Source organism: Passer domesticus, chromosome 24, assembly GCF_036417665.1.
Source record: "Passer domesticus isolate bPasDom1 chromosome 24, bPasDom1.hap1, whole genome shotgun sequence".
Classification (NCBI taxonomy): domain Eukaryota; kingdom Metazoa; phylum Chordata; class Aves; order Passeriformes; family Passeridae; genus Passer; species Passer domesticus.
This window is the reverse complement of record NC_087497.1, coordinates 1,962,627-1,981,509: the sequence shown is the minus strand read 5'-3', so window position 1 is coordinate 1,981,509 and position 18,883 is coordinate 1,962,627. Positions and strand designations below refer to the sequence as shown.

The 18,883-nt window shown below is 52.9% G+C and overlaps 1 protein-coding gene across 1 annotated transcript in view; it reads right to left on the bottom strand.

Moving 5' to 3' along the window:
* Window positions 1-18,883, bottom strand: part of HIVEP3 (HIVEP zinc finger 3) — a 256,369-nt gene that overhangs the window by 96,302 nt on the left and 141,184 nt on the right. The window lies entirely within an intron of this gene.

Here is an 18,883-nt window from a genome sequence, read left to right as displayed (position 1 = left end):
TTTCTTTCTTTTTTTTCTCAGTAATGCTTTTTGCTCATTTCCTGCCCGGCCTCTTGTGCTCTGAGCAATGATTCAGGATGAATTAACATCAGGGGCCAGATAAGAATCACGCCTAAGCAGAGCTTTGCTGTCATCTTCCAGGGAATTAAACCAAGGCCTTGTCATGCTGGGCTGGCCACCAGGCTGGGACCAGTCCCACCCTCTCCTCCTGGGGAACCCTCTCTTGGTTCTTTATTTCCCATACCCCTTCCCAAGGCCAGCATTCCCACAGGTTCCCACGTTCCCAGGCTGGAGGGGCCATGGAGAAGCCTGGAGCTGTGCTCTGAGGGGAGCAAGGCTCCCCAGGAATAACCCCCAGGTTCTGGAGGGTTAAAACACCCAGGATGAATGGCTGGCAGGGTGAGGACAACCCAAACCCTGGCACAGTGCAGGGTTAGACATTCCTGCTCCTGTGTGCTCCTTCCCAGGGCTCTCAGCACCTCAGAACCCCCAAATCCTCCCTGTCGCCCCAGAGGAGGGGAAAGCCCTGAAGCAAGAGGAGGCACAGAGTCAAAGCTTGGCAGATTTGGGGGTTTAACCAGGTGGTGTGGGGTTGGAGATGTGGGAATGCAGGTCCTGGCCCTGAGGTGGGACACACTTGGCCACCCCAGCTCCAGGAGAGCCGTGAGGGTGGCTCCAAGCAGGGAGGGGAAGAGGAGAGACATGCCAGGACACCCTGCACTGGATAAAGGTGAGAAAGCTCCCACCTGACCCGGATCCCACTGGCATTTCCCGGTTTCCTGAACCCAGCTGAAGGCAGAACCCTCCTCAGGTTCCAGGGAACCCAATGGCCATGGATGGGCCCAGCCCAGAGCACAGCTGAGCTCTCCCCTTGAGCTGAAGGTGCTGCAAGGAGGAGAAGGGGAAAGCGATCCCAGCAGTTTGTGCTGCTCTGGAATCAGGGCTGAGCCGCTGGGAAAAGGGAATTGCTCTGGGTTCTCCTCCAAATCTCCACCTCTGACCTCATCAGGCTGCAGATCCTCACAAGGTCACTCCGTGCCATGGGAATGATGAGATTCCAGGCAGGTTTTGCAAGGGAAGGAGAGCACAAGGTCCTGTCTGTGTAAAAACCTGGGATGAAGGGTGGGATGCAACCCCAATTCTCTCCTCCCTGCAGGGGACAGCAGCAGCTGTGGCTGCCCCTGGATCCCTGGGGCTGTCCCAGGCCAGGCTGGACACTGGGGCTTGGAGCCACCAGGGAAGCTGTCCCTGCCCATGGAACAAGATAAGTTTTAAAGTCCCTTTCTTTAAAAACCCAAACAATTCTGGGATTCTGTGATGTGGCTCCTCAGAGCAGCAGCTCCAACCTCTCCAGGGATACATGAAATTGGCAACTCCAGGGATGTCCTGACTTCAAGACCCACAGGGGATCCTCATCCCTCCTGTCCCAAGTTTTTAGAGCAAAATCCAACACGAGACCCTCAAAATAAATCCATTCTTGAGCACCTCAGTGCCTGTGGCAGCTACTGTTCATTCATTTCTCCACAGCCACACCGAGAGAGCACAAAAACCAAGGGAAAAATTACTCCTGTGGCCCACTCCTGCTCCTCCTCGGGTTTATTTTTCCCAAAAATATTTATTTAATGTATTATATTGTAATATCATATTTATTTTGGGTTGTTCAGGCTGAGCTGTGCCTTTAGAAATTGCTCAGAGCAGCAAGGAGAGTTGCATGGGGAAGCACGAGGCGCTTAGAGGTTTTGGCACTTGTGCAGAGGAAAAGTTCTCTGCTGCTCTGAAGGAAGTGCAGAGAGGCTGTGAACTGAGATTGAACCAGCAGCTCTTGAGAATGCAATCAGCCAGAGAGAAGAGGGGAGAAAAAAAAACCAAAATGTCTTTGCAGAACATTGGCCATTAGCTCCATCTGTGAGCAGAAAATGGCACCAAGGCAGAGTCCAGCAGGAAATCAGATGCTCAAAGCTGTGCCCTAACAACTCATTAAGGAAAAAAAATTATTTGCTTCATCTTCCCCAGTGGTGAAAAATGAAAAATTTCACTCTGCAGCCCCCAAAATGGGAATATTCAGGCTCCTCCCAAGGGCTCACAGCCAGGAAGGGCCCAGCAGCTCCCAGCCCACCATGGGCACAGGGACAGGGGACACCTGCACTGGGGCCAAACTGGGAATTTTGGGGGGTTTGAAGGATTTATAAGCTGGATAAACACAGGGAAGGTGTGGAACTGCTGAAATTAGTCAGGGCTGGAGCAAGGCTGGGAGAGCTGGGGGTGCTCCCCTGGAGAGGAGAAGGCTCCAGGGAGAGCTCAGAGCCCTGGCAGGGCCTGAAGGGGCTCCAGGAGAGCTGCAGAGGGACTGGGGACAAGGATGGAGGGACAGCACACAGGGAATGGCTTTAAGCTGAAGGAAGGTAGATTTAGATCAGCTATTAAGAAGAAATTATTTACCAAGGGACAACTGGCACAGGGTGCCCAGAGCAGCTGTGGCTGCCCCTGGATCCCTGGCAGTGCTCCCAAGGCCAGGCTGGACATTGGGGCTGGGAGCACCTGGGACAGTGGGAGGTGTCCCTGCCATGGCAGGGGTGGCACTGGGTGGGATTTAAGGTCCTTCCCACCCAACCATGCCATGGCTCTGTGACAAAGCCTCTCCCCCACCAGCTGAGCTCTCCCAGCCTGGCAGCAGCAGCTCAGCCCCCATGGGTGGATCCCTCAGCGTTCCCCTCTCCCTGGTGGAGCAGCTCCCACATTTTGGCCATTTCTGTCCCTCCACTCCTTTTCTCCCTTTCTCCTTTCCTCCTTTTCTCCTTTCCTCCATCCTCCTCATCTGGAGCATCTCCTTGAGCAATTCTAATTTTTAACTCCACTCATGCCACCGACTCCATCTGTATTAAGCGCAGCTGAGTTCTTTTTTGGGGTTGGGGTTTTTTTCCCTTATCAGAGAGATTCAGAAACCCAAAGGCATCGAATTTGTGCTGCACTTCTGCTGGATGACACCAAAGAACCACAAGAGCAGAGGCCCGGGGAGGCCAGGGCTGATGCAAACGGAAAACGAGGCAGCCAAAGGAAGTCGTTCTGTCAGGCTTTGTTCTTGCAGGGGCTTTTTGGGGTGGCTTCTTTCCATAGAAAGTTTCCACTGCAGTTATTGAAATGAAACCTGGGTGTATTTTTGCCCTCAGAGCTGTGAGGTTGAACAGCAGGAGCGCGGCTGAGAGTCAGAGAAACAGCACAGAGCTGAGCCCAGGGGGTGTGGAGCAGAGTGAGAACACAATGCCCCAAATTTGGAATGCCCCAAAACCATCCCTAGGGCATTTTCTGAAATGAAAACTTGGAAAAAAAGTCAAGATATCATTCAGGAAAGCCGGAGAGGTTTTAGTGGGGACAGAACCTTCAGGGTGCAAAGAGAGCCAGACCTGCACAGGCAGAATTCCTTGGTGGGATAGAGAAAAGTGAAGGAAACACCAGGAAAAAGGGAATTAACACCAGGAAATGTGGAGTGAGCACCAGGAAAAATGAACAGCAGGAAATGTGGGGTGAACACCAGGAAATGTGGGGTACGCACCAGGAAAAGTGGAATTAATACCAGGAAAAGTGGAATTAACACCAGGAAAGGTGGAGGGAACACCAGGAAAATTTGGATGAACACCAGGAAAAGTGGAAAGAACACCAGGAAAAGTGGAGGGGACCCCAGGAAATCCCTCCACAAGGGCTCATCCCACCCCTTGGGGGCTGCACACACATCCCCACGCTGTCAGCTCCAAACCCTCCTTTCCAGGATGCAGAATTTCATGGAATCCCCTCAGTTCTGAGCTCTGGGGGAGCTCAGCCGTGGGGGAAAAACAACAGCCTGCAAAACTCAACCTGTGCCAGAGCTTCCAAGCCCTCAGCCTGAGAATCCAGGGGACTTGGGGACGAATCCAGGGGATATGGGGATGAATCCAGGGGTTCTGGGGATGCTCCAGGGAATTTGGAGGTATTTCCAGGGGATTTAGGGATGCTCCAGGGGTTTAGGGGATGCTCCAGAGGATTTTGGAATGCCTCCAGAGCATTTTGGGGATTCTCCATTTGGGAATTCTCATCCCCTGGGGATACCTCCAGGGGATTTGGGGATGCTCCAGGGGTTTTGGGGATGCTCCAGGGGATTTAGGGATGCACTGCCACCTTTCCCTAGGCAGGCTGAGCACAGGAGCAGCTTCTGCTCCCCAGCACTTTGCAGCAGAGCAGCAACACCAAGCCAGGACATAAAATCCCCTTCCTACAGCAGATTCCCAGCCCACCCTGGCACCCTCCAAAGGGCTTAAATTAAAACAAATAAATTTAAAAAAAAAATTTAAAAGGGCTTGAATTTTTTTAAAAGGAGGTTAAATAAAAAGGGGGTTAAATTAAAAAGGGGGTTAGATAAAAAGGAGTTAAATTTAAAAAGTGGTTAAGTAAAAAAAGGGGTTAAATTTAAAAAATTGTTAAATAAAAAGGGGTTAAATTTCAAAAAGGGGTTAAATTGTAAAAAGGGGTTAAATTAAAAAAAATATTAAATTAAAAAGGGGTTAAGTTTAAAAGGGTTAAATTTAAAAGGGATTAAATAAAAAAGGGGTTAAATTAAAAAGGGGGTTAAATAAAAAGGGAGTTATATTTAAAAAGCAGGGTTAAAAAAAAAAAAGGTTAAATTAAAAAAAGGGTTATATTTAAAAAAAAAAAAAAAAAAAAAGAGGGTCAAATAACGCGGCCAGCACGGGGTTCTGCTGGAAAAATGACTCACAGGAAGGATGGCAACAAAGCAGAGCCATAAAATATTCAAGAGGCTCGGTGTGCCCGGGGCTGGAGCACAACCCGGGCCCAGCGCACCTCGGCGGCTCCCGGGCTCCTCCGCTGCAAATTACTGCCCCGCTTTTAATTAAAATTTCATCGCGGCCATTCCCAGCAGCTCCTCCCGGGACGGGCTGGGCAGGAGCAGCGGAGCTGCAGCCAGAAAGGGATCGGGATCGGCGGAGGAAGGGAAATGCGGGTGAGGGCTGGGGTGGGATGTGGCAGTGAGGGGACACCGGGGCTGAACCGGCCTGGGCGGCTCTGGGGTGCTCCTTGGACTCCTAATGTACCATAGAATATCAGAATTTATAATCATAAATCATAATTCCAGAGTAGTTTGGGATGAAGGGAGCCTAAAGTCATCCCGTTCCATGGCAGGGACACCTCCCACTGTCCCAGGTGCTCCAGCCTGGCCTTGGGCACTGCCAGGGATCCAGGGGCAGCCACAGCTGCTCTGGCAATTCCAGCCCAGCCCCTCCCCACCCTGCCAGGGAACAATTCCCAATTCCCAAGATCCCATCCATGGCTGCCCTCTGGCAGTGGCAGCCATTGCCTGTGTCCTGTCCCTCCATCCTTGTCCCCAGTCCCTCTGCAGCTCTCCTGGAGCCCCTTCAGGCCCTGCCAGGGCTCTGAGCTCTCCCTGGAGCCTTCTCCTCTCCAGGGGAGCCCCCCCAGCTCTCCCAGGCTGTCCCCTGAGGAGCAGAGCATCCAAGAACTGGACTCAAGAGTTCCCCTGGCCACTTTCACTCCAAAAAGCCCCAAATTCACCATTTCATTTGCCCTGGCAGAGACCCTTTAGGTGCAATCCCAACCCTGCAGGAGGATCCGGACACGCAGTGGAGAATCTTTAATGATCTGTGCTGGTTTTGCCCCAAAATGATCAATGACCCTTCCTGCTCCCAGTTTGGCACTGGGAAGCACCAGGGTGCTGCAGGGACAGGCCCTGGTGTCTGCAGGGGTGGAGCAGAGTCCCCCAGAGCTGCTCTGAGCACTCCACCCTGCCCAGATCCTGCAGAGCTCCAGCTGGAGGCTGGACAGGAGCACAAAATCATCTTTTCCCCTGTCTTGCACCTTTTTTTTTTGTTTTCTGGTGCCTTCTATAAAACCAAGTGAAAAACAACCACGAGTGTGAGAGGCTCAGCAGCTCTGGGGCTTGCACACAAATTCCATCCATCCCAGAGGCTCTGGAAGTGATCAGAGGTCCCCTAAGTGCCCCTGGCTGCAAGGGAAGAAGAAAATCCCACAAATATCTCCAAGGTGTCTCCTTCTGGGTCACAGCAATCCTGAACCCATGAGCCAAACCACACAGGCAGGGAAGGAAACAGCCACATCCACAAAAACTAATGCTGGATCACACCAGATTATCCTAAATGTCAGTGCCCTGCTGCCAGGCCACCCTTAATCCTTAAAAAAAATAGGAAGAAAAGCTGAAAAACAAGAGCAAACATCCTCAGCTTCTGCTTTTAGGAAAGCTCCCTGCAGGAAGCCCTGGAGCAGAAGGCCCAAGGAAAGCAGAATTTTCCTGCTGGGCTACAAATGAGCTGAGATGCTGAGGAGAAGAATCCAACATATCCCTGGCCACAGCTGGAGAAAAAAGAGAAGCCAGGAGGGATTCACAGCTCAGAGCTCTGGGGAAAGCAGCAATTTGGGCTGAAAGCTGAGGGTCTTGGGAAAGCTGGAGGAGCCAGGGGCAGAGGAGGCGTCTGGAGCCTCGGGGGTTAAGGCAGGCACAGCCGAGCAGAGCTCCAAACCCCCCTCCCGAGGGGTCCTGGGAGGCTTCACCCCCGAGCAGCTCCTGGGGCACTCAGGGCAGGCAGAGCAGAGAGTGATGGATGCAGAATGAAAAGCTGGATAAATAATTCATTGCTGAGCTCATCAGATTGGAGGAGTGTGGCTGTGGCTCTCCGGGATAGCAGGGCGGGCTCTGCTCCATGGGGAGAGGTGAATGCCTGCCTTGGGTGCCACATCCCTCCCTCAGTGGCCATCAGTGCCTGGGGTGCCACATCCCTCAAGTGCCACAATGCCCTGGGTGCCACATCCCTCCCTCAGTGGCCAGCAATGCCCTGGGTGCCACATCCCTCAAGTGCCACAATGCCCTGGGTGCCACATCCCTCCCTCAGTGGCCATCAGTGCCTGGGGTGCCACATCCCCCAGTGGCCATCACTGCCCTGGGTGCCACATCCCTTAATGGCCATCAGTGCCTTGGGTGCCACATCCCTTCCTCAGTGGCCAGCAATGCCCTGGGTGCCACATCCCTCAAGTGCCACAATGCCCTGGGTGCCACATCCCTCCCTCAGTGGCCATCAGTGCCTGGGGTGCCACATCCCCCAGTGGCCATCACTGCCCTGGGTGCCACATCCCTTAATGGCCATCAGTGCCTTGGGTGCCACATCCCTTCCTCAGTGGCCAGCAATGCCCTGGGTGCCACATCCCCCAGTGCCATCAATGCCCTGGGTGCCACATCCTTCAGTGGCCATAAACCACCCCTGGAGAGCTGGCACAGCCTGAGCAGTGTTAAACAAACAGAGAGCCCCCAGAGAGTCAAAAAGGAAGTGAGAGGTGACTTGGAGTCACTTTTGAGTGTAATTATTGAAGGTAATTATTACAATTAAATTATGAAGGTAATTATTGAAATGCAAACCATCAGATATGTACAGAGCAGACAAAGCCGCCTTTCCTCCTTCCCATGCAGCCTCTCAGTGACAAAGAGCCCTCTAAAGTGCCACAGATAAACCACCCCAGGAAAGGCTCCAAACCCCCCTGGGGTAACCTTTTCCCTCCCTGTGCCTGCCAGGGTGAGCCTGGAGCTGGGACCACGGGGTTTGTGGGATTTCCAGCCAGGGATGTGGGGCTGATTCTCAATCAGTGGTGAACAATAATGAATGTGAATTAAAGTTTGTCCCACAGTGCAGAGCTCTGGAGCAGCCTCCCAATTCATGCAGGAGCTGGGAAACCCATGGGATCCAGTGATCCACAGGTTACCTGGGAGCAGGAACTGATGGGATCCAGTGATCCACAGCTCATCTGGGAGCACAATGGGATCCAGTGATCCACAGCTCACCTGGGAGCTGGGAACTGATGGGATCCAGTGATCCACAGCTCACCTGGGAGCACGATGGGATCCAGTGATCCACAGGTTACCTGGGAGCAGGAACTGATGGGATCCAGTGATCCACAGCTGATCTGGGAGCACGATGAGATCCAGTGATCCACAACCCCTCAGTGAGCAGGGAACCAGTGGGATTCAGTGATCCACAGCCCATGTATGAGCAGAACCAACGGGATCCAGTGATCCACAGCCTGTGTATGAGCAGAACCAATGGGATCCAGTGATCCACAGCCTGTGTATGAGCAGAACCAATGGGATCCAGTGATCCACAGCCCATGTATGAGCAGAACCAACGGGTTCCAGTGATCCACAGCCCATGTATGAGCAGAACCAATGGGATCCAGTGATCCACAGCTCCCAGCAGCAGAGGTGGGCCCATCGAGCCTCAGGGCTGGGGCAGATCAGCAGGACCCAGTGTAGGAAGCACAACCTGAGCAGAAATTTTGGGTTTCTTTTCCATTCCTGGCGAAATGGAGCAGCCCAGGCTGCAGCGTGGTCAGGGTTAATAACGAGTACAAACCCACGTGCTCAGGTGGGACCTCTGCTCTGTGCTGTGCCTACAAGATGGATTTGGTGCTCTCTGGAGAACCTTCTCCAATTTCTGAGCAGTTTTTGACCCCATCTGTGCAGAAGTTCCACGGTTTCCGTGAGGAATACCTGACACTGGCCGAACAGAGCCAGGTGTACCCCGAGAGCAGCTCCAGGGGCTCTGCCCCCACAGCCAGCCCCTGTGGGCACAGGGATGCTCCCCTTGGGGACACCACAGCCTGTGGCGGTGCCCCCTCGCAGCTGGCACTCAGTGCCCAGCTCTGATCAATGCAAGCAGGAGCACAAAGCGTTTGCTGCCAGCAGGGGCCAGACCCAAACCCCGAGGCAGCAGAGTGGGGTCACGGCCCTGAGCTCAACCCAGGATCCCAAAGCAGCTCCAGCCCAGGGAGACTGCAAAGCAACCAGCACCTCACCTGGCACGTCCCCTTCCCTTCCTTAAAGCCCTCAAACCTGCAAAATGCCTCCTGAAACCTGCCAAATTCGTCCCAAATCAGCAAAATGCATCCTAAACTGGAAAAATCCATCTAAAACCTTCAAAATTCATCCCAAACCAGTCTAATGCATCCCTAAACCAGCAAAATGCATCCTAAAACCTGCAAAAAGCATTCTAAAGCAGCAAAATGCATCCCAAAACCTGCATAATGCATCCTAAACCTGACCCTGCAGGGTTTTGCTGCAGCACAAACCCAGCCCTCCCTTGAGGTGAGGAGAAAACCTCTCCAGTTTGGCAGAGCTGCTTTCACCCCTGCTGCTGTTCCTGCTCCTGAACCAGCCCAGCTCCATTCACAGCAGCTTTCCACAGGCACTGAGGCTTTGGGGTTCATAACCTGGTACCCCAAATCCAGCGTCAGCCATGGATTGTACCCCAAAGCCACCTCAGGCCACTCCACCAGAGCCACTGTGGCCATGGCTCAGCTGTGGGACCATTAAGGGACACCCATTCATGGATCCAACCCCCCCCAACATAAATCCCATCCATCTCCAACTTCTCACATTCCTCCCCCTGTCTCTTCCAACTTTTTTTCCCCCCTCTTCAAAACAAAAGCTGATTTATTTTATTTTTTTCCCCCTGAAGCAGAGTCCCAGCACCAACCCCCCTTTCCCAGCGTGCCGGGGGCTCTTCTCTGCCATTTCCCTTCAGCTGTTCCTCGCCTCCATGGGAAACAGAGCCAGCAAAACCCTCCTGGAAACGCTGTTCCCAATTAAATCCAGCCCTTATGAAACCACTATCGCAGCCACTTGCTGCAGATATTTCTCCCTAGAAGAGCTCGCAGCGTTTCCTTGATGAACCCCCAAGCATAACAGTTTCCACAGCGATTACAGAGCAGGCAGCCGAGCCAGAAATAACACAGAGAAATGGAAAACATCCCCTGCTCTGCCTCTCTCACACACCCAGGGGGAAGAGAGGCTGCCCCAGCGCTGGGGACAGGGACAGACCCGGCCCTGAGCAGCAGAGGATGGACACACAGCCAAAGCAGCACTTTTGGAGTCAATCCTGCTGCGGTGGATGGAGGAATGAGCCATGCCCACGGCCCAAAGCAGCTGGGTATAAAATATAAAATATTCAGGATATTTTATCCACCTGAGCCTCAGGTGCTCTGTCCTGCCTTGGGAAAGGTGATTTGAGCTCTGGGGCAGCAGCAGGAAGGGGAAGTGCCAGGTCTGGGGGCTCCCCTGTGCCACCCCCGAATTAATTCAGTGATGTGGGGTCTGTGCTGGGCAGAGCTGCAGGTGCCATCCCTGTGGAGCTGTGGGGGCATTCCCAGGATGTTCCTGTGCTCCCATTCCATACCTGTGGAGCTGTGGGGGCATTCCCAGGATGTTCCCATATTCCCATTCCATCCCCATGGAGCTGTGGGGGCATTCCCAGGATGTTCCTGTGCTCCCATTCCATCCCTGTGGAGCTGTGGGGGCATTCCCAGGATGTTCCTGTGCTCCCATTCCATCCCTGTGGAGCTGTGGGGGCATTCCCAGGATGTTCCCATATTCCCATTCCATCCCCATGGAGCTGTGGGGGCATTCCCAGGATGTTCCCCTGCTCCCATTCCATCCCTGTGGAGCTGTGGGGGCATTCCCAGGATGTTCCCCTGCTCCCATTCCATCCCTGTGGAGCTGTGGGGGCATTCCCAGGATGTTCCCCTGCTCCCATTCCATCCCCATGGAGCTGTGGGGGCATTCCCAGGATGTTCCTGTGCTCCCATTCCATCCCTGTGGAGCTGTGGGGGCATTCCCAGGATGCTCCTGTGCTCCCATTCCATCCCTGTGGAGCTGTGGGGGCATTCCCAGGACATTCCTGTGCTCCCATTCCATCCCTGTGGGGCTGTGGGGGCATTCCCAGGACGTTCCTGTGCTCCCATTCCATCCCTGTGGAGCTGTGGGGGCATTCCCAGGACATTCCTGTGCTCCCATTCCATCCCTGTGGAGCTGTGGGGGCATTCCCAGGACGTTCCTGTGCTCCCATTCCATCCCTGTGGGGCTGTGGGGGCATTCCCAGGATGTTCCCATATTCCCATTCCATCCCTGTGGGGCTGTGGGGGCATTCCCAGGACGTTCCCATATTCCCATTCCATCCCTGTGGGGCTGTGGGGGCATTCCCAGGATGTTCCCCTGCTCCCATTCCATCCCTGTGGAGCTGTGGGGGCATTCCCAGGACGTTCCCGTGCTCCCATTCCATCCCCACCATGCTGTGCCTCTGACTTCCCACATTTATTGACCAGAACTCTGCTTTTGTTCCAGCAAACACCTCTCCAGAGCTGTTTCCTGCACCAAGAGCCCTCCCCAGTTCAAACTCTTTACTCTCCAGGAAAGAACATATTCTATGTCTTTTTTTTTTCTATAAAACCTAAACTTTTTGCTCCCCAGAACCCTCCTCCATCTCTCTTGTCCCCATGTCCTTCCAGAGCCTTCCTGACCTTTGGAAGAGCCAATTCTCTTTGGAAGAGCCAATTTTCACACAATTATTTGTGTGACAAAGGACTGCATTTATCACCTGGATTGCAGTCAGGGATTATTAAAGCACACAACCCAAGCCACTGCTCCCTTCGCTCTGATTTGGCAAAAATGTGCTCAAAAATCAAGAAGAGCCCTGAAGGGCCAGGGGTTTTGGTGAGAGGTTTTGTGCCTGACACAACTCCATCCCACTTCCTGCCCAATATCCCATCCATCTTCTCTGGCAGTGGAACATTCCCTGTGTCCTGTCCCTTGTCCCCAGCCCCTCTCCATCTCTCCTGGAGCCACATCCACACCCAGAGATCTCCCAGCTCCATCCCTGGATGCCAGCAGAGCATCCCAAGGAACAGGATCAGGGCAATCCTGCTGGTTTCATTCACAAATTCCTCCCTCTACACCTGTTTTCCTCAAACATCCAACTGCAGGGCTCAGGTTTTGGCTGTCCCCTCGCAGCTGGCACTCAGTGCCCAGCTCTGATCAATGCAAGCAGGAGCACAAAGCATTTTTTGCCAGCTGGGGCCAGACCCAAACCTCGCAGGCATCAGAGGGGGGCCACAGCCCTGAGTTCAACCCAGGATCCCAAAGCAGCTCCAGCCCAGGAAGACTGCAAAGCAAGCAGCACCTCACCTGGCACGTCCCCTTCCCTTCCTTAAAGCCCTCAAACCTGCAAAATGCATCCCAAGACCTGCAAAATGCCTCCTGAAACCTGCCAAATTCATCTCAAATCGGCAAAATGCATCCTAAACCAGAGAAACCCATCCCAAAACCTGCAAAATTCATCCCAAACCAGTCTAATGCATCCCAAAGCCCTGCAAAATGCACCCTAAACCTGCAAAATGCACCCTAAAAGCTATAAAATGCATCCCAAGACCTGCAGAATGCCTCCTGAAACCTGCCAAATTCATCCCAAATTGGCAAAATGCATCCTAAACCAGAGAAATCCATCCTAAAACCTGCAAAATTCATCCCAAACCAGTCTAATGCATCCCAAAACCCTGCAAAATGCACCCTAAACCTGCAAAATGCATCCTAAAAGCTGTAAAATGCATCCCAGAACCTGCCAAATTCATCCTAAACCAGCACAATGCGCCCTAAAAGCTGCAAAATCCATCACAGAACCTCCAAAATGCATCCTAAAAGCTACAAAATGCATCTCAAAACCTGCAAAATTCTTTCCAAAACCAGAAAAATGTATTCTAAAAGCTGCAAAATGCATCCTAAATGCAGAAAAATACATCCCAAAACTGCAAAATGCATCCTAAACTGGCAAAATGCATCCGAAAAGCTGCAAAATGCATTGCAAAGCCTGAAAAATGCATCCTGAAACCTGCACTATGATAACAAATAATAAAAAATTAATTAAAATAATATAGAATAAATAATATATCCTAAATAAACTAACACATAATGAATAGTAATATATAATAAATAGTAATATATAATAAATAATAATATATAATAAATAATGATGCCTAATAAATAAATAATAATAAAACCTGCAGGGTTTTGCTCCAGCACAAACCCAGCCCTGCCTTGGGGTGAGGAGAACCTCTCCAGTTTGGCAGTGCTGCTTTCACCCCTGCTGCTGCTCCTGCTCCTGAACCAGCCCAGCTCCATCCACAGCAGCTTTCCACGGGCACTGAGGCTTTGGGGTTCCCAAACACCCCTGGAATTGGGCAGGATTGCCCTTGGAATGGCACCGAGCAGGGCAGGGAGCTCCTCAGGCACTGAGGGTGTGCAGAGGTGAGGGACCAGGAGCCAGCCTGGCTTCAGGCAAAATCTGAAATGATCTTTGGGTCTCTTTTAGACTTTTCAGCCGTTTTTGGGGTGGCTGCTGGGCCCTCTGAAATGCCCCAGTCCCGAGTGGTGAAGAGAGGTGGGAATGTTTAATTAATGAGGCTGAGCCAGGCTGGGAGAGCTGGGGGTGCTCCCCTGCAGAGGAGAAGGCTCCAGGGAGAGCTCAGAGCCCTGGCAGGGCCTGAAGGGGCTCCAGGAGAGCTGCAGAGGGACTGGGGACAAGGATGGAGGGACAGGACACAGGCAATGGCTGCCACTGCCAGAGGGCAGCCATGGATGGGATCTTGGGAATTGGGAATTGTTCCCTGGCAGGGTGGGGAGGGGCTGGGCTGGAATTGCCAGAGCAGCTGTGGCTGCCCCTGGATCCTGGCAGTGCCCAAGGCCAGGTTTGGGACACTGGAAGGTGTCCCTGGGACACTGGGAGCTGTCCCTGCCCATTGGGATCTTGAAGTTCCCCTCCCAGCTAAAGCAGTTTGGGATTCTGTGACAGGTCCCAGTTCTTTGCAGTCGCTCCCTGTGCGACTTCCACCACCTTTTACTGGGAATACCATTTAAAATAGCAGCCATTTATTTTTATTTAGTGTTTTTCACCCTGCTGGAAAAAAACCTCTGTGGTCTTTTGCAAACTGCTGTGGGGGGAGTGTGGCAACACTCCAGGGAGGGAGAATATTTTTAACCCCATTTTACAGAAGTGGGAACTGAGGCATGCACTTTTCCACAGGAGGAGATTGGCCCCAAACCCTTCTGAATCTTTGCAGGATGACTTCCAGCAGAGATCCTCACTCCCAGAAGAAGCACACACTTATTCCAGGCTACAGTGGTCACTCTGTTGTGCCCCAGCCAATTTTCTCACGTAAACAGAGCGGTGCAAGAGTGGTTTCTCTTCAGGTTTTGTTAATTTTAGCCTGAGAAAGTCATGAAGGAAATACCTCAGCACCACGGGCAAGATGGTGGGAGGTAATTAAACACCCAGCTCCACTTTCCTTCCAGCTCAGAGCAGCCTCACGTTTGCTGGAGGCATCTCCAGCTCTATTTTTGCCCCTGGTTCCAGGCTGACCTTCCCCTGCACCGTTTTGTTCCACAGACAAACACTCCCTGCCTCCAGGGCGAAGGCACCTTCCTCTCAAACACAGCCCAAACTTGATCTGCCTCTCCAAAGACCCAGCAGATTTTCAGTGGGCTCTCAAAAACACCCCAGAAATTCTCTGTCCTGCCCCTCCTCCCAGCTCACACCAGCTGGGGTGCCTGGAGGCCTCAAATCTGAGTCATTTGCTGCACAAAGAATTAAAGAATCACTGAACTCAGTGTAGCTGAAGGATCCCAGGGGTGTTGATCAGATTTACAGCCCTGGGACAAAAGGGACAAATCCAATTTCCAGCCCAGCTCCTGATTTACAGGTGATGGGACCATTCCAGGGCTTTCCAAAAGCATCCACGGGAATCCATCCACATGGACTTTAGGGATATTTCTTATTTTAAATTTCTCCTCCACTTATTTCAGCCCCATCTTTCCCATAGCTTGATTTCACAACACTATTACTTTAATTTATAAATTTATTCAGTAAATATACAAATATCATATATATATATATATATTATATATATATATATATATATATATACACATATATATAATATTATATATCTATATCTATCCAATAAATGTCCCCAGACAGGGAACAAACCCCAAAAACCTTAAATAAAGGGAACACAGGAAACCCATGGGCAGCATTTGAAGAGTCAGCAATGCCTCGTGGAAAGTTCTGAGGCACATCCCTGGCAGTGCCAAAGCCTCAGCTCTGTTCCTGGGGTCACTCTGTGCATCCCTTGGAATCCAGCAGGGAATGGGGAGAGCCTTCCTATCCCACCCTTTTCCCTGGGAATCTCCCATTGCTTGAGGCAGGAGGAACCAGGCACACATCCAGGGCTCAGGGGGTTCTTCCTGAACCCCTTGAAAGCTCCTAAAACCCCTCAGAGTTTCCCAATTTCCACTGCAAATCCCTTACAGCCCAAGTGACAACTCCATCACTTGCAGCAGGTGCATCCCATTCCAAATCCAGCAAAATGCATCCCAAACGAGCAAAATTCACCCTAAACCAGCAAAATCCCAAAACCTGCAAAATGCATCCTAAAGCAACAAAAGCAGTGAATTGCCTTTTTTTTTTGCAGAAGTTGATTTACAACAAGGAAACTCGTAGCTGGCTCACCAGGCTCATTCCCAAAATTTGTCATTAATTTTATGGATGTACTTCTGCAAAATACAGCTTTTGCTGCCAGGTAAATAAATCCCACAGCTGAGGGTGAAGGAGGCCAGTCCTGCAACTCTTGGGGCAGGAATCTCTCCCTAATTGCCCTGAAAATGACATTAAACAGTCCCAGACCCACTGCCTGCATGGCTCTGTGCTTTTGGGATGAGGGAACTCTTCAAGAGAAAGGGTTCGGAGCCTTCAGAACCCTTTCCTGAGCAAGGCAAAGTTGGGGTTCAGCCCTGGAAACATTTCAGAGGATCACTGAAATCCCTTCAGCTTGCTGGGAAAAGGGCCAGGCTCAGTTTTGTGGGATTCCCCTGGGGCTTCCCCTCGGAACTGCAACACCAAGTGAGGGCTCAGCAAAGCCCTGAATGTCTGGGTGCACGGGATTTGGGAGAGCCCCAAACGCCAGGTCTGAATTCAGCTGGATCCTGCTGTTTTCTGACAGAACTCTGCCTGAAATCTGCAGGATTACCAGAGAACCAGAGCAAAGGAACCGAAACCCCAAAGGCTGATAACACTTCAACAAGCAGGTGACCCTCCAAAGTCTGGGGAAGGAATGATGGATGGGGCTGAAAGACAATTTAGGATCTGGAGACTGAGGAGCTGCTGAAGCTGAAAACCTCATTAACACAAGGAAAGGTTTAATGAGGTTTCCCCCAGTGCTGAAGTTGCTCTGCTCTGATTTTGGGCCCAAAACACTCCTAAAAAGCACCTGGGGTGGTGCCTGGCTTCGAGGCAGAGAGCAGCAAGCAGCCCTTGCTTACAGCAAGTCCATTTTGGGAAGGTAGGAAAACCTGATCTCATGTTTTCCCCTCACTTATCCCGGCTCAAAAGTTGCCAAGCACTTCCCAGAAGAAAGGAAAGCGTCCCCAAACTGCAATTTTTCCGTCCAACTGGAAACAAACAACAACAATTTTAATAAAATGGTTACAAAAATACCACCGAGGTCTCGAATGGGCTGGTTCCTGTTCCTCTGCGGGAAGAGGCTGCTCAGGTTTCCTCTGTAAACACCCGGGCATGGCTGTGCCCATCCCTCCCGGCTCTGCGGGGCTCACTCCTCACCTGCTGCACCTGCAGGCCCTGCTCACCTCCTCTGAAAGCTCCACAAAGCGGGAAATGCACAAAAATCAGCACTGCTGACAGCCTGGCCTTCCCAGGGAGGAGAGGCCGGGCTTGGCTCGGGGCTTTGCAGAGAAAATGAGAGACCAAAGATGATTTATGGCCACATCCACTCTCCCCAAATGTTTTCCGAGTGCCTGAACCCCCCCAGCCCCCTCGGCAGGGACACACAAAGCGCCCTTTGATGCTCGTTAGGAGCTTCACCTTCTGCAGTCTCGTAATTAGAGCCGGGCAGGATGAAAATCTCCTTTATTTGGGATTCCTGCCCCGACTGCAGGGAGCAGGATCGCAGCGGAGTGCCCTGGGAAAGCCCAAATTCTGGAATTCCAGCCAGGGCACAGCGGGAGCACAAATAACCACCGTCCTCTTGCAAGGTGGTCTCAGCTCAGCGAGGAACGGCCCGGATTAACGAGCCAGAGGTGGGAAGGGAGAGCTCAGCAAATGGAACAGGCAGGCTGGAAAACAGAATAAACATTTCCCTGCATCCCAAGCAGCCCCGCAGATCCCAGCAGAGCCATAAAACCCCCTAACAAGCAGCCTTTCTAAAGGCACGGACAATGAATGGTGCTGAATGTATATTTGAAATAAATCGCTCTCCTTCCCAGAGGGTAATTTTCCTTTTTCCCTCCGTTTGACCCTCCCCTTGCCAAGAAACCCAAGGCTTTGAGGCGCTCTGGAGGCTGCTGAGGCACTCTCGGCGCTCAACACGTGCGGCCAGAAGTTCTGACAGCAGAGCTGGAGGCAGCAGGAGCCGGGGCGAGCGGGGGGGCCGCGGGAAGGCGGAGGAAAATCAGCTTTGCTGAGGCAGGAGCAGCTGGACACGGCCCTGGGGCTGCGCCAGTGACGCGCGGGGAGTTCCCAGAGCCCCTCATCACCGGGCTGCCACCCAATGCCCAGCATGGCCGCGGTGATTTCCCTCCAGGACACGCTGCCCTGCTGCCTCGGCTTCCCGGGAAGCTCCCAGGGCAGCGCTGCCCCGGCCCCGCAGCCCGGGGGAGGTTTCTCAACAGCGCTTCTGTTGTTCGCTTCAGGAGAAATGTTATTTTCGGGAGCGCCGCTGCCGGGACTCACCCGCGGCTCCCCGGAGTGGTTCCCCACATCCGATCACGCTGCCCCGAACACTGAGCCATTCTCCTGAGCCGTGTTTTCCAAGAGAGAACTGCAAACATTTGGCACTTCGCTGCCCCCCCAGCCCGGCCCGGCCCGGCTCTGCCCGGCCAGCAGAGCCCGAGCGGCGGGGCTGGCCCTGCTCTGCCCTCCCCTCCACATCTGGGGCAGCCTCTGGGCAGCGCAGGGGGCACGGGAACCTTCCGAGGGTGCCTCGTTCCCGAGCTCAAAGCGCGGGGAAGGAGCTGCACAACGCTCCCGGAATGGAGGAGGGCCAGCACAGGGAAGGGAGAGGTGCCCGTGGTGGGTGAGGATGCAAATGGTCACTCACGGGGAGTGAATCCCCTTCCTGCGGGCTGCATGAACTTCCCCAGACTCCTCGGAGCATTTCTGAGGAGCTGCACCGCACTTGTGCCCCAGAGGACACGGCCCCAGCCCTGCTGCAGCAGTTTGCTGCCAACACACTCATTAATTAATCACCCAGTAACTCCTGCAAGTTGTTTTGGTATTTTTTTTTTTTTTTTTCCTCTGATGCACAGTTCACACAGGCCCTCTACAGATTTTGGGTTTTCCTTCCTTAGCAAGGACTGCAGAGAAACCTTCACCAGCCCCAGGGCAAACCCTGGGGGCACAATTCCTGGGGATCAGCTCAGAACAGCACAGCTCAACCCCCCCTGTCCCACCCCAGGGTCTCTGCACCTCCCCTGAAGGGGTGAAAGAAATCCTATTTCCAGCACCCTGCAGCTAAGAAGGGCACGGCAGAAGGGGGCGAGGAGGACAATGTGACATTTTGGAGCCTTTTGACACCCGAGAGCCGAGTGAGAATCGCAGCATCCCACCGACCCCACCTGCTCTGGCTGAGGAAACGCGCTCTGCTGCCATCGGGAACATTTTCCCACAAGAATCCTAAGGAGAAGTCCCCGAAGCATCGGGATTGTGAGAAAAACACGAGTCCCCACAAGCACAACCACCTTCCTGGAGGGTCCCTGACGCCAAATAAACCGGGAGAGGTGGGAGTCGGGACAGAGGAGGCAGCAGCACGGCCAGACAGCCAAGGTAAAACCTGGCTCCGTGCCCTGACAGGAACAATCCTTCAGCGCCGGGGAAACTCAAAGCCTGGGAGCTGCAGGTGATCCCCGGGCAGCGGAGCAGCGCTTGGATTGTATTGCTCACACCATAAATCACCGTGTCAGCTGCCCCGGCCGCTTCCA